The sequence below is a fragment of the Ranitomeya variabilis genome, chromosome 6, assembly GCF_051348905.1.
Source record: "Ranitomeya variabilis isolate aRanVar5 chromosome 6, aRanVar5.hap1, whole genome shotgun sequence".
Lineage (NCBI taxonomy): Eukaryota > Metazoa > Chordata > Amphibia > Anura > Dendrobatidae > Ranitomeya > Ranitomeya variabilis.
In genome coordinates, this window is record NC_135237.1 from 506,255,267 (window position 1) to 506,269,469 (window position 14,203).

A 14,203-nucleotide genomic window follows, 5' to 3' on the forward strand; every position below is an offset into this window, starting at 1 on the left:
GATGCTTCATGGGAATTTTTGTAATGTTTAATAAAAATGAACATTACTTCATATCCAATTTGTTTTATTTTACCAAGGGTAACAGGAGAAATTGAACCCCAAGTTGTTGTACAATTTATCCTTGAATACGCCGATACCCCATATGTGGGGGTAATCACTGTTTGGGCACATGGCAGAGCTTGCAAGGGAAGGAGTGCCGTTTGACTTTTCAGTGCAGAATTGGCTGGAATTGAGATTGGACGCCATGTCGCGTTTGGAGAGCCCCTGATGTGCCTAAACAGTAGAAACCCCCCACAAGTAACACCATTTTGTAGACCTCCTAAGGAACTTATCTAGATGTATGGTGAGCACTTTGAACACCCAAGTGCTTCACAGAAGTTTATAATGTAGAGCAGTAAAAATAAAAAAATCATATTTTTTTCACAAAAAATGATCTTTTCCCCCCCAATTTTTTTATTTTCCCAAGGGTAGCAGGAGAAATGAGACCCCAAAAGTTGTTGATCAATTTGTCCTGAGTCCGCTGATACCCCATATGTGGGGATAAACCACTGTTTGGGTGCATAGCAGAGCTCGGAAGGGAAGGAGCGCTGTTATGGAATGCAGACTTTGATGGAATGGTCTGCGGGCGTCACGTTGCATTTGCAGAGCCCCTGATGTACCTAAACAGTAGAAACGCCCCATAAGTGACCCCATATTGGAAACTAGACCCCTCAAGGAGCTTGACTTGATGAGCTGTGAGAACTTTAAAGCCCCAAGTGTTTCACTAAAGCTTATAACGCAGAGCCATGAAAATAAAAAATAATTTATTTTCCACAAAAATGATTTTTTAGCCCCCAATTTTGTATGTTTCCAAGTGTAACAGGCAGCATTGGACCCCAAAAGTTGTTGTCCAATTTATTCTGAGTACGCTGATACCCCATATGTGTGAAAAAACTACTGTTTGGGCACACGTTGGGGAACGGAAGGGAAGTAGTGACGTTTTGGAATGCAGACTTTGATGGAATGGTCTGCGGGAGTCATGTTTCGTTTGCAGAGCCCCTGATTTGCCTAAACGGTAAAAAAAAACTGAAGTGACATTATTTTGGAAACTACACCCCCCTAGGAACTTAAAGAGAACCTGTCACCTGAATTTGCCGGGCCCTTTTTTCGGTTCGATGGACGGTGTTTTTGGGTGTTTTATTCACCCCTTCCTTTCCCGCTGGCTGCACGCTGGCCGCAATATCGTCTTGAAGTTGATTCGCCTTTCTTCGTAGAACATGCCTGCGCAAGGCAATCTTATTATTTTTCCCGAACTAAGAGGGTGATAAAGGGGGGTTTGATTTACTATTTATAGCTTGTTTTTATGTTTTGCACCTGACACACGCTAAAAAACGCTTTTTATTGCAAAAATAGTTTTTGCATCACCACATTTTGAGAGCTATAATTTTTCCATATTTTGGCTCACAGAGTCATGTGAACGTCTTGTTTTTTGAGGGACTAGTTGACATTTTTATTGGCACCATTTTTGGGCGCATGACATTTTTCTATCGCTTTTTATTACGATTTTTGGGAGGTAGAATGAACAAAAACCAGCAATTCATGAATTTCTTTTGGGTGGGACGTTTATACCGTTCCGTGTGTGATAAAATTAATAAGGTAGTTTTATTCATCTGATCAGTACGTTTTCAGCGATACCTCATTTATATTTTTTTATGTTTTGGCGCTTTTATACAATAAAAACTATTTTATATAAAAAATAATTGTTTTTGCATCGCTTTATTCTGTGAGCTATAACTTTTAAATTTTTTCACTGATTGCGCTGTATGGTGGCTCGTTTTTTTGTGGGATAAAATGATGTTTTCAGATGTACCATGTTTATTTATATCTGTCTTTTTGATCGCTTGTTATTCCACTTTTTGTTTGGTGGTATGATGATAAAGCATTGTTTTTTGCTTTGCTTATTATTTTTTTTACGCTGTTCACTGAAGGGGTTAACTAGTGGAACAGTTTTATAGGTTGGGTTGTTACGGACGCGGCGATACCAAATATGCATACTTTTGTTGTTTTTTTATTTACATAAAGAAATGTATTTATTTGAACAATATTTTTTTTTCTTTATTTAGGATTTTTAAAAAAATATTTTTACACAGTATAACTTTTTTTTTTTTTACATCATTGTATAAAATCAGATCACTAGTGTTGAGCATTCCGATACCGCAAGTATCGGGTATCGGCCGATACTTGCGGGTATCGGAATTCCGATACCGAGATCCGATACTTTTGTGGTATCGGGTATCGGTATCGAAACAACATTAATGTGTAAAATAAAGAATTAAAATAAAAAATATTGCTATACTCACCTCTCTGACGCAGCCTGGACCTCACCGAGGGAACCGGCAGCGTTCTTTGCTTAAAATGCGCGCGTTTACATCCTTCCGTGACGTCACGGCTTGTGATTGGTCGCGTGCCGCCCATGTGGCCGCGACGCGACCAATCACAGCAAGCCGTGACGTAATTTTCAGGTCCTCAATGCCTAATTCTAGGCATTCAGGATTTTAAAATTACGTTCCGGCTTGTGATTGGTCGCGTCGCGGTCACATGGGTGACACGACCAATCACAAGCCGTGACGTCACGGGAGGCAGGAAACGCGCGCATTTTAAAATTACGTCACGGCTTGTGATTGGTTGCGTGCCCCCCATGTGACCGCGACGTGACCAATCACAGCAAGCCGTGACGTAATTTCAGGTCCTGAATGCCTATTTCTGCAGGAGACACTCGGAACAACGCAATCACATCGCGTTGTTCTGAGGGTCTCAGGGAAGCACGCAGGGAGTCCCCTCCTTGCGCGATGCTTCTCTAAACCACCAGAACGCTGTGATCATGTTTGATCACAGTGTTCTGGGGGTTAAAGTGCTGGGAGCGGTCTTTGATCGCTCCTGGCACATAGTGCCCGATGTCAGCTGTGATAATTTACTGACACCTGGCTGCGATCGGCCGCGCTCCTCCCGTGAGCGCGGCTGATAGCGTATCATGTACTATCCCGTCGATGTTCATACGGGCCCAGGTCACCTCGATGGGATAGTACGTCTGATGTCAGAAAGGGGTTAAGCATATGTGAAAAATGGTAGGCTGCTAAATTACTACACATACAGTATGTTCAATGATTACGAACATGTTTATGCTTCAGGGCGGCCTGTGGACAGGTCTCTCCTTGGTTTCTCTGGCCTAGAGCACAAAGGTAAGAATCTGCTTACAATCCTGCACAGCACGGGAATCTCATTAACTGAAAACTTATAACACTGATAACACAAGAACCAAAGACGGATTTCTTCACCCTAGGTAACATTTTAATCAGTTCAATTACGCCAACATGACAATGCCTGTAGTTTACTTAGCAAAATCCTGCTGACAGGTTTAGTTTCAGGTGCCATTGCCAGGCATAGTTTTTGCCAATCCTTATGAACCGAATTGTTCAAATCATGCAGAATTGCGGATTTCAGGAAATCTGACTAGTACTCAGTTTTCTGCAGATCAATTTGCTCATCTCTACTCAAGAGTTTTAAGTATGTGAACACTGTTATAAATCACTATAAAGGGTGATAAATAGTGTTGAGCATTCCGATACTGCAAGTATCGGGTATCGGCCGATACTTGCTGTATCGGAATTCCGATATCGAGATCCGATATTTTTGTGATATCGGGTATCGGTATCGAAACAACATTAATGTAAAAATGAGTAAAAGAGAGAATTAAAATAAAAAATATTGCTATACTCACCTCTCCGACGCAGCCTGCACCTTACAGAGGGAAGCGGCAGCGTTCTTTGTTTAAAATTCGCGCTTTTCTTTCCTTTACGTGAGTCCCGGCTTGTGATTGGTTGCGTGCCGCCCATGTGACCGGGACGCAACCAATCACAGCAAGCCGTGACGTAATTTCAGGTCCTTCAGGATTTTAAAATTACGTTCCGGCGTTGTGATTGGTTGCGTCGCAGTCACATGGGCGACGCAACCAATCACAGCAAGCCGTGACGTAATTTCAGGTCCTTAAGGATTTTAAAATTACGTCCCAGCTTTGTGATTGGTTGCGTCGCAGTCACATGGGAGACGCAACCAATCACAAGCCGTGACGTCACGGGAGGCTGGACACGCGCGCATTTTAAAATGGGCGCGTGTCCAGCCTCCCGTGACGTCCCGGCTTGTGATTGGTTGCGCCGCGATCAACCAATCACAAGCCGGGAGGCTGGACACGCGCCCATTTTAAAATTTTAAAATGCGCGCGTGTCCAGCCTCCCGGCTTGTGATTGGTTGACCGCGGCGCAACCAATCACAAGCCGGGACGTCACGGGAGGCTGGACACGCGCCCATTTTAAAAAGCGCGCGTGTCCAGCCTCCCGTGACGTCACGGCTTGTGATTGGTTAATGGTGGCCATGTTGCCGGGACGCGGACCAATCACAGCAAGCCGTGACGTAATTTCGTCACGGCTTGCTGTGATTGGTCCGCGTCCCGGCAACATGGCGCCGTGACCAATCATAAGCCGGGACGTCACTGGAGGCTGGACACGCGCGCTTTTTAAAATGGGCGCGTGTCCAGCCTCCCGTGACGTCCCGGCTTGTGATTGGTTAATGGTGGCCATGTTGCCGGGACGCGGACCAATCACAGCAAGCCGTGACGTAATTTCGTCACGGCTTGCTGTGATTGGTCCGCGTCCCGGCAACATGGCGCCGTGACCAATCATAAGCCGGGACGTCACTGGAGGCTGGACACGTGCGCTTTTTAAAATGGGCGCGTGTCCAGCCTCCCGTGACGTCCCGGCTTGTGATTGGATAATGGCGGCCATGTTGCCGGGACGCGGACCAATCACAGCAAGCCGTGACGTAATTTCGTCACGGCTTGCTGTGATTGGTCCGCGTCCCGGCAACATGGCCGCCCTGACCAATCACAAGCCGGGACTTCACGTAACCAAGTAAAAGCGCGAATTTTAAACAAACAACGCTGCCGGTTCCCTCGCTAAGGTCCAGGCTGCGTCGGACAGGTGAGTATAGCGATATTTTTTATTTTAATTCTTTCTTTTACACATTTATATGGTTCCCAGGGCCTGAAGGAGAGTTTCCTCTCCTTCAGACCCTGGGAACCATCAGGGATACCGTCCGATACTTGAGTCCCATTGACTTGTATTGGTATCGGGTATCGGTATCGGATTGGATCCGATACTTTGCCGGTATCGGCCGATACTTTCCGATACCGATACTTTCAAGTATCGGACGGTATCGCTCAACACTAGTGATAAATAAAATGCCAATAGATGAAGATTCTATTAATTCAAAGTGAAATCTTTTATTCTTTCAGTCATCTTCTCTACAACTTGTTATTATGAGATCCGTGGACAGGTGCAAGATTACTCCACATTGAGACTCTTTGAAGATTACAATAAAATGAGAAATCACAGCTTTCGAAATGTGTACTATGCCTGAAATTGGGAGAAAATGTATTCCATCACAGAATGTGACATGTATACACTTCTAGAGAATCTTTCATCAGAAGTGGAAATTACCTATTGTCAGATAATCAGTCCTGCCTAAAAAAAAATTACGCAAAACATATTGTTCATAGCTTGTAATAGTTGCTAGTGAACAGTTCAACAACCCCTGAGTGCAATATACAAGAGTAAGGGTGAGTCAGATCACGAATCTGGATATTCAGGATTGAACACTCCAGGAATTCTTGCATGGACCATGTCAGAGCAACTTCGGTAGTAAAAAAAAAAACAACAGCAAATAGGAGGGTCTGTCCAGCGTGGAAAATTCTCTCCTGGCTTTATAAAACTTCACATTTATTGAGTGTACTTAAAAACTCCATTCTTATAGGACTGAATACAATAAGGTAGAGGATCTACACCTTTCGGTGGATAGCCTTGGTCATGGTAGGCATATAGCCATGACTAAGGCTATATGCAAAAATTCGCAAATCTGCTACCATATTGTGTCCAGTACTAGAAAAAATGGAGTTATTAAAGGAAGTCTGTCACCCCCAAAATCGTATATGAGCTACGGCCACGGGCATCAGTGGCTTATCTACAGCATTCTGTAATGCTGTAGATAAGCCCCCGATGTATCCTGAAAGATGAAAAATAAAGGTCATATTATACTCACCCAGGGGTGGTCCCGCTGCGGTCCGATCCGATGGGCGTCGCGGTCCTGTCCAGCGCTTCCTATCTTCATACGATGACATCCTCTTCTTGCCTTCTTGCCGTGGCTCCGGCGCAGGCGTACTTTGTCTGCCCTGTTGAGGGCAGAGTAAAGTACTGCAGTGCGCAGGCTTTGGGAAAGGTCAGGCCCAGCACCTGCGCACTGCAGTACTTTGCTCTGCCCTCTAAAGGGCAGACAAAGTACGCCTGCGCCGGAGCCACGGCAAGAAGACAAGAAGAGGACTTCATCGTATGAAGATAGGAAGTGCTGGACCGGACTGCGACACCCATCGGACCGGGACCGCAGCAGGACCGCCCCTGGGTGAGTATAATATAACCTTTATTTCTCATCTTTCAGGTTACATCGGAGGCTTATCTACAACATTACAGAATGCTGTAGATAAGCCCCTGATGCCGGTAGCCGCAGCTCATATACGATTTTGGGGGTGACAGATTCCCTTTAATTACACTTAATAAATGTGCAGTTTTAGAAACCCAGGACAGAATTTCCAAGTGGGACCCTCCCATTCGCTGTTTTATTTACTCACCCTATCTAATATACAGACATCGCAAACTCAGATTAGACAAAGTGGCTCATAAAGGATGATAAATTTGGCGCATTTTTAGAAAGTTTTATCCAACTTTACAACACTTCTTGCTTACTTTTAGACAATGTTGTGGCACCTTAACCTACTCACCTTTCCAGCTAAACCACACCAGTTTTCACCAAGCAAAGCCCACTTGTTGAACACAGTGCTAAATCTATATAAATGACTTAAGCCCTTGGCACATATGGATGTAACTGTACATCCACACCCGGGTCCACATGTGTGGAGTGGGCTCGGCAGCTGAATCTGCTTCACATGTGCAAGATGCCAGCTTCGTTATACCACCGTCATCAACCTATAACAGCAGCAACTAGAGCAGGTTTATTACTATTGGAAAAATATTTGCAGTAGTTTTTCTAAATGTCTGATGTGGGACAAGTTTCAACTTGATAATGATTAGAGCATACCTTCCAACCATCCCGGAACCAGCAGGACTGTCCTGAATTTGAGGAGCAGTCGCTCTGCCCATGGAGTTCTGGGGAATGTTACAACTTCAGCTGGCCCCTAGCAGCATGGAGATAAAAGAATGGTGAGAAGAGGGAGTGGGTCGCAGGCTGTTACAGTAGCATCAATAATTCTTTCCTCTGCATCGCTATGATGCCTCCTGCTGGTGTTATGAAACAGGCTGGGGCCAGTAGTGGGATTAGTCCATGCTGCTGAGGGAATAGAGTGAAGGAGGAGAAATGTGAACTAGTCCTCCTTCCAGCTTAGCCGCCATTATAAAAGGGCTCCTCTGCAGGACTGACTACTCAGATCAATTGCTTCATTTGTTTAGTAACTTTACAGGGAGATTATGTTTTTCTTTTTTAATAAATTTGCAAAAATGTCTCCATTTCTGTTTTTTTGAGTCAAGATGGGGTGCAGAGTGTACATTAATGAGAAAAAAAATGAACTTTTTTGAATTTACCAAATGGCTGCAATGAAACAAAGAGTGAAAATTTAAAGGGGTCTGAATACTTTCCGACAATGGTTTTAGTATATATTGATATAGAATAAGATATAGTTAATGTTTGAGAATAGCCCACAGTGGTTAGGGGGTGAGTGAGGTAAGAACAGGGACTCACTTCATGGTAGTTGTCAGATAGTTAAGTACAGTGACAAGGTCATGTTCAGGTTTAGTGGGCTGCTAGGACGAGCATGTACCAGTCATTCAAGGCAGTGGGAAGCAATACTGATATCCCTTGCAGACATGCCGGCATCGTCAGGAGCCCAAAGCTCTGTGTGGGGGCTGATGGGCGCATCGTATCCTCTAGCACATAGACGAAGATAGACACAGAACCATGTGAATGGCAGGTGGCTGATCCTGGGTGCCCTGCGGAACTGGACAGGAAATGCCTGGGGCTGATGGAGTCAGTGGGCTTAGTGATAGTACAGGAGGAACGAATGGTATGGCTTAAGATGTGTAATGCTAAGGAAGTAAGGAATATGAAGTGTTGTGCCCTATCTCACGTTACATCATGAACTTAAGCTGACCAGAAAACGTTTGCTTGTTGCAATGAACTTGGTGTCCCCTAAATTGTGTTCTGCAGCTCCTGAAGATGGAGGCCTGGAGACAGCGGGGGCCTGTGGCCTACAAGTGAGTGTGATGCACCCCAGACCCTCCAGCACACTGGGACTGGGAAACTGTTTTTCTGTAAAGTGCCAGAGCGTAACCGGACAGCAGCTCGGTCATGACTACCACTCTCGGCCACTTAATTTCTCCATACAATTCTGTGTTGTACAGAATCCTAATATGACATCAGGACCCCATTGTTACCTTTGCTTCTGATTTTATTGAGAGGCATGTACAGAATTTATAAAAAAAAGGATATAAAGGATAAATCCTTACTAGGAAACACTAGAATTAATCAATAGATAGGAAACATTTCAACATTGCCTCCTGATCTATTCTAAAATCAAAGCATTTTTGTGCCATGTAGGAATATCACTCCATATTCTACTGCCCGGCACACACATCATTTCCATCTATTTAACTACAATTCTGATTACAAATTACAAGGGGACTAAAGATAACATGAACGGTTGAAAATGATGAGAAAAAGCAGGGGAATGCAAACTGTATAAACCCTGAAACAACAAACACGACGGGAGGTTCTCTCTGCATCTTTCCTCGACATCCAAACATTAAGTCGTGCAAGATACACAAATGTTTCACGGAGGATTTTCTTTCTGCTGTGTTTACATTTTTCTTGCAATAGCTTCCATGAGTCGCAGCAAAGTAAATGTGTCCCTTCATCTCATGTTCATGTGCAGCGCTCTGCGTGTACAGCGTCATAGGGCGTAGTATGGCATAAAAGTATAAAGTAAACTGTATTTAAGAAAACTTGAGCTCCATTTAAAGAGATATATTAGGATCTTGGGTAAGTAGCAATAGTTTTGTGCTAACTTGTACTCATATTATCTGAATTTCTCCTGCACTGGGGCTGAGGCCAACTAATCATGGGGGATGTAGGCTACTGGTTCAGTGGTGTACATAGAAATTGTGACGCCCCAGGTTGTCACAGTGGCATTGCTTTCATCACGGGGAGAGTGATGTCACGCTTGGAAGCGATGAAGGATTCCTTTTGTCAGGTAATCAGCACATACAACACCATTCTGACTCCAGGCCAGGAGGGGGAGCTCTACACCCGACTTCAGGGGGAGCTGCTCTCTCTGGTCAGGAGAAGGAGTCAGTTGCTAGGCAGTTGCAAGGCAGTTGGGAAGAGTTGGCAGTTGGTAGCAGACAGTGAAGGAGCACAGAAGGACTTAGGAGCTAGAGAAGGGCTGCGACTGGGCCTCTCTAAGCTGAGCGGGCACTGGGAGCCCGAGGTCGTGAGGAACTACAGGTCCCACGGCAGACCCAGAGGGCAGGAAACTAAGAGGGACTTTCCCACATAATACCTGAGGTACAGCAGCTATCAGAGTCCGGAGTCACCGTGGACAGAGACTCCAAAGAAATGGCTCAAGTAGCCTACCATGCAGGTACTGTCCCTGGACAGGGGAAGAAAGAGGACCTTGTTAGACAAGTACATGTAGCAAGGGACTGCAGACCAGCGCATAGTGGAAGGCTCCCAAACTGACCTGTTAAGGGGATTTCCACTTGTCTTCAGGCTGCCTGGACTCCGTCTATACCTGTTGCTGGTACCCTGGACTGAGGCTGATTAACACCAGTAAACCAGGTAAAGACTGCAACCCTGTGTCCTCCAATTATTTGTGGCATTCACCATCCTGCCAAATACACCAGGAGCCCTGGGGACACCGCTTCACCTGTGGGAAGTGGCACCATCTTTGCTGCAGCACCATCGCCCCTAGAGGACCCCTTTAAGCAGCGTCGGTCACCTCTGACCGAGAACCACAGGTGGCATCACAAACTTTCCTTATTACCACAATCCCTTTAAAGACCATCCCTTTTACTTGGGCGCCCAGGGCCATGGACCGGGCCGCTGCCACCGTGACCACCCCTTTAATTGTGACCGGACCCGATACCGAGTACCCCACTGCCCTGACGGGCGACTCAAAATCATGGAACCCCATAGCAAAATTGCCCTCCCCCTCTACACACCCTCAAAAAAAATATTAAACAGATTAGGCAGGGTCATACTGCTCAACTTTTAAGATGAAGGAGAAGGACATGTATTATGCCAGTTATACAGTCATTAAGCCCACAGTCCCCTCTTACACACATTACGACACCACCACACTGCCTCCAGAAAGTATGACGCCGCCACAGTAACCCCAACACAGTATAATTTCTACCACAGCATGATACCCCTAAAGTGCCCACAGCACCTCTATACATAGCATGATGGCCCCATAGCTCCCTATGCACAGTATGGTAGTCGCCACAGCCTAATAATGATGTAATTGCACCTGCTGTGCTCTGTCCCTCAGACACACAGGCAGAGCTGATGACTCCCTCCTGCAACATTCTATTTACCAGTATCTGCATCCTATGGATTAAGATTCCATTGAAATTCAGACGACAAGGAGGAGGGGTTTGGAGAACATTGCCCCTCAGCACCAGGCCCATCCAGCTCAGGGGCCCTACAGTCTGTCACTATGGGCAGTACGTCGCTGCTACCAGTGCTTCTGCAGTATGTGATTGTTGCTGATTGAATGATTCTCACTAAAAGATGTGTGTTACATACCTCTCCTGGATTGAGCACCAGGCGGTGCGTCCTCCTTCTGCCGCCTGGTCTCTCTGCTTCTCTGTGTGTCACTGTGAAGTCACTCTCTCAGGCCAAATACTCCTGTTCGGGCGACCACACACCATCTGAGAATTCAGGCAATCGGGGTCTTCATTTCTGCTGTTTTAGTATACCATACTCTGCTACACCTGTGCCTTACTGCTTGGTTAACTCCATTACATCACAGGATCATTTCTGATTTGGACATTATTGCAAACCTGGTCTGGCTTTGAGTTAACTCCACTACATCGCTGGTCCAGCTGAGCTGGTTTTGCCACTGGACATTATTGCAAACTCCTCTATACTACACCTAAGCCTTGTTGCTGGGTTACCCTGCTACAATACTAGACTAGCTCTGCGTTTGTAATCGGTTATATCATTGTGCCAGCTCTGCTACTGTAGTTGCTATTCTTCTGCCTCCATTGTACCTACTTGACCTCCATGCTGCACCAGAACCACCTGTCCCTGCCGCATGGCTCGTAAAGGAAAGAGTGCCATTTGATTTTTGGAGCATAAATTTGTCTGGAATAGATTGTGAATGCCATGTCGCATTTGCAGAGCTTTTTTCATGCCAAAACAGCAGAAATCTCACACAAGTGGACCCCTCAAGAAATTCCTCTAGGGGTGTATTGAGTATTTGAAACCTACAGGTGATTCACAAAACTTTAGAACATTTACATGTGAAAACAAAAAAATTAATTTTTTTCCACTAAAGTACTGTTTTAGCAACAAATTTATAATTTCAACGAGAGGTAATAGGAGAAAATGGACTCCATAATTTGTTCTGCAGTTTTTACCGAATCTTGCAGTACTCCACATGTGGTTGTACACTACATTTTAAGCACATGGCAGGGATCGGATAGGAAGGAGCGCTACTTGGCTCTTAGAATGCAGATTCCGTTTGAATAGATTGTTAGCTCCATTAGCTGAGCCCTTGAGGTGCCAGACCAGCAGAACCCCCTTGGTGACCCATGACCCAGTATTGGAAACTTTACTGCTTATGGATTTAATCTGGGGGTATAGTGAGTATTTTGAACCCACAGGGGCATCACACAATTTTATAACATCTGGATGTGGAAATAAAAAATTTTAGGGGTAAAAAATTTATTTTTGTATTTGCTGAAAATTTATCAGTTACACAAAGGCTAATAGGTGAAACTGGACCCCAAATTTATTGCACAATTTTTCCCCGAGCATGGTGATATGTCATCAAAAACTGCTGTTAGGCCACACGACAGAGCTGAGAAGGAAGAAGCGCTATTTGGCTTTTGGAGCACAAATTTTGGTAGAATAGTTTGTGGGCAACATTTGCGGAACTCCAAAGGTGCCAGAACAGCAGAAAAACCCCAAAAGTGAGCCATTGTACAAATTGCACCTCTTAATGAATTCATCTACTGCTTATTGCAGTTTAGGCAGAGTGGGGCTCAGAAGGGGGAGGGCATTTGGATTTGTGAGTGCAGATTTCAGAATATTCTATTTGAGGGGGTTTTGGAGTCTTGTCACTTTTTCAGAGTCTTTGATCTACCAGTAATGTGGGAAGCTCTATATTTCCAGTTACTGAACCTGAGTGGGGGCTAGTTTTGTGCAGAATAAATTAGGGTTTTATTAGGGTTTTGCTTTCAGTATAAAGCTGGGATCACATTGTTCTGTTCTGCGCTAAGCACTTACGTTAGGGTTTCCATGTAAATCCCATATAAATGTGATTCAGACCCCCGACGGAACCACCCACCATAATGAGGCAGATGAAGACATAGATTGGAGTCCGTTTGGCATTTGTTCCGGGGGTGGTGGGGGGTCCATCTTTTTAGGAGTGCATAGAACTGTGGTTGTCCACAATTGTTCACTAAAATGACACCTAAAATGATGAGACACTGCCGAAACAGAGACCACTTCTGCCTTACAAGTGAGTGGATTAGTCTGAATTTATGCAGATACCCTGATATAAGCGATCAGCGGAGTGCAAAGGATAAATGTGAGTTGAGCATTGTTCAAATTTTTGTGAGGAAGAATCAACATATAGACAGTAGTACAAGAATAGTCCTTGTTTTTATTTTGTGAGGTTCACTATGCAGTATAAGTGATAAGACAGCTTTATTATTTGAGTCCTGGGTTCTAATCCCACCTTGGACAACATCTGCAAGGAGTTTGTATGTTCTCCCCGTGTTTGTGTGGGTTTCCTCCGGGTTCTCCGGTTTCCTCCCACATTCCAAAGACATACTGATAGGGAATTTAGATTGTGAGCCCCATCGGGGACAGCAATGATATTGTGTGCAAACTGTAAAGCGCTGCGTAATATGTTAGCGCTATAGAAAAAGAAAAAAGATTATGTTTTGCTACTATCACAGTAAAAGTAAAAATGCTTTTTCATAAAAATAAAAAAGAACGTTGTTTTATCGCCATATTCTCAGAGCTGTAACTTTTTTATTTTTTGGTGAGTAGCGCTGTATGAAGGCTTATTCTTTGTGCAACTAGTTGGATTTTTTTTAGTACCATGTTGGGATACATAAGTGTGGCCACTAGTGTTGAGCATTCCGATACCGCAAGTATCGGGTATCGGCCGATATTTGCTGTATCGGAATTCTGATACCGAGATCCGATACTTTTGTGGTATCGGGTATCGGTATCGAAACAACATTTATGTGTAAAAGAAAGAATTAAAATAAAAAATATTGCTATACTCACCTCTCTGACGCAGCCTGGACCTCACCGAGGGAACCGGCAGCGTTGTTTGCTTAAAATGCGCGCTTTTCCTTCCTTCCGTGACGTCACGGCTTCTGATTGGTCGCGTGCCGCCCATGTGGCCGCGACGCGACCAATCACAGCAAGCCGTGACGTAATTTTCAGGTCCTTCTAGGCATTCAGTATTTTAAAATTACGTTCCGGCTTTGTGATTGGTCGCGTCGCGGTCACATGGGCGACGCGACCAATCACAAGCCGTGACGTCACGGGAGGCAGGAGACGCGAGCATTTTAAAATGCGCGCGTGTCCAGCCTCCCGTGACGTCACGGCTTGTGATTGGTCGCGTCACCCATGTGGCCGCGACGCAACCAATCACAGCAAGCCGTGACGTAATTTCAGGTCCTTCAGGATTTTAAGATTACGTTCTGGCTTGTGATTGGTCGCGTCGCGGTCACATGGGCGACGCGACCAATCACAAGCCGTGACGTCACGGGAGGCAGGAGACGCGAGCATTTTAAAATGCGCGCGTGTCCAGCCTCCCGTGACGTCACGGCTTGTGATTGGTCGCGTCGCCCATGTGACCGCG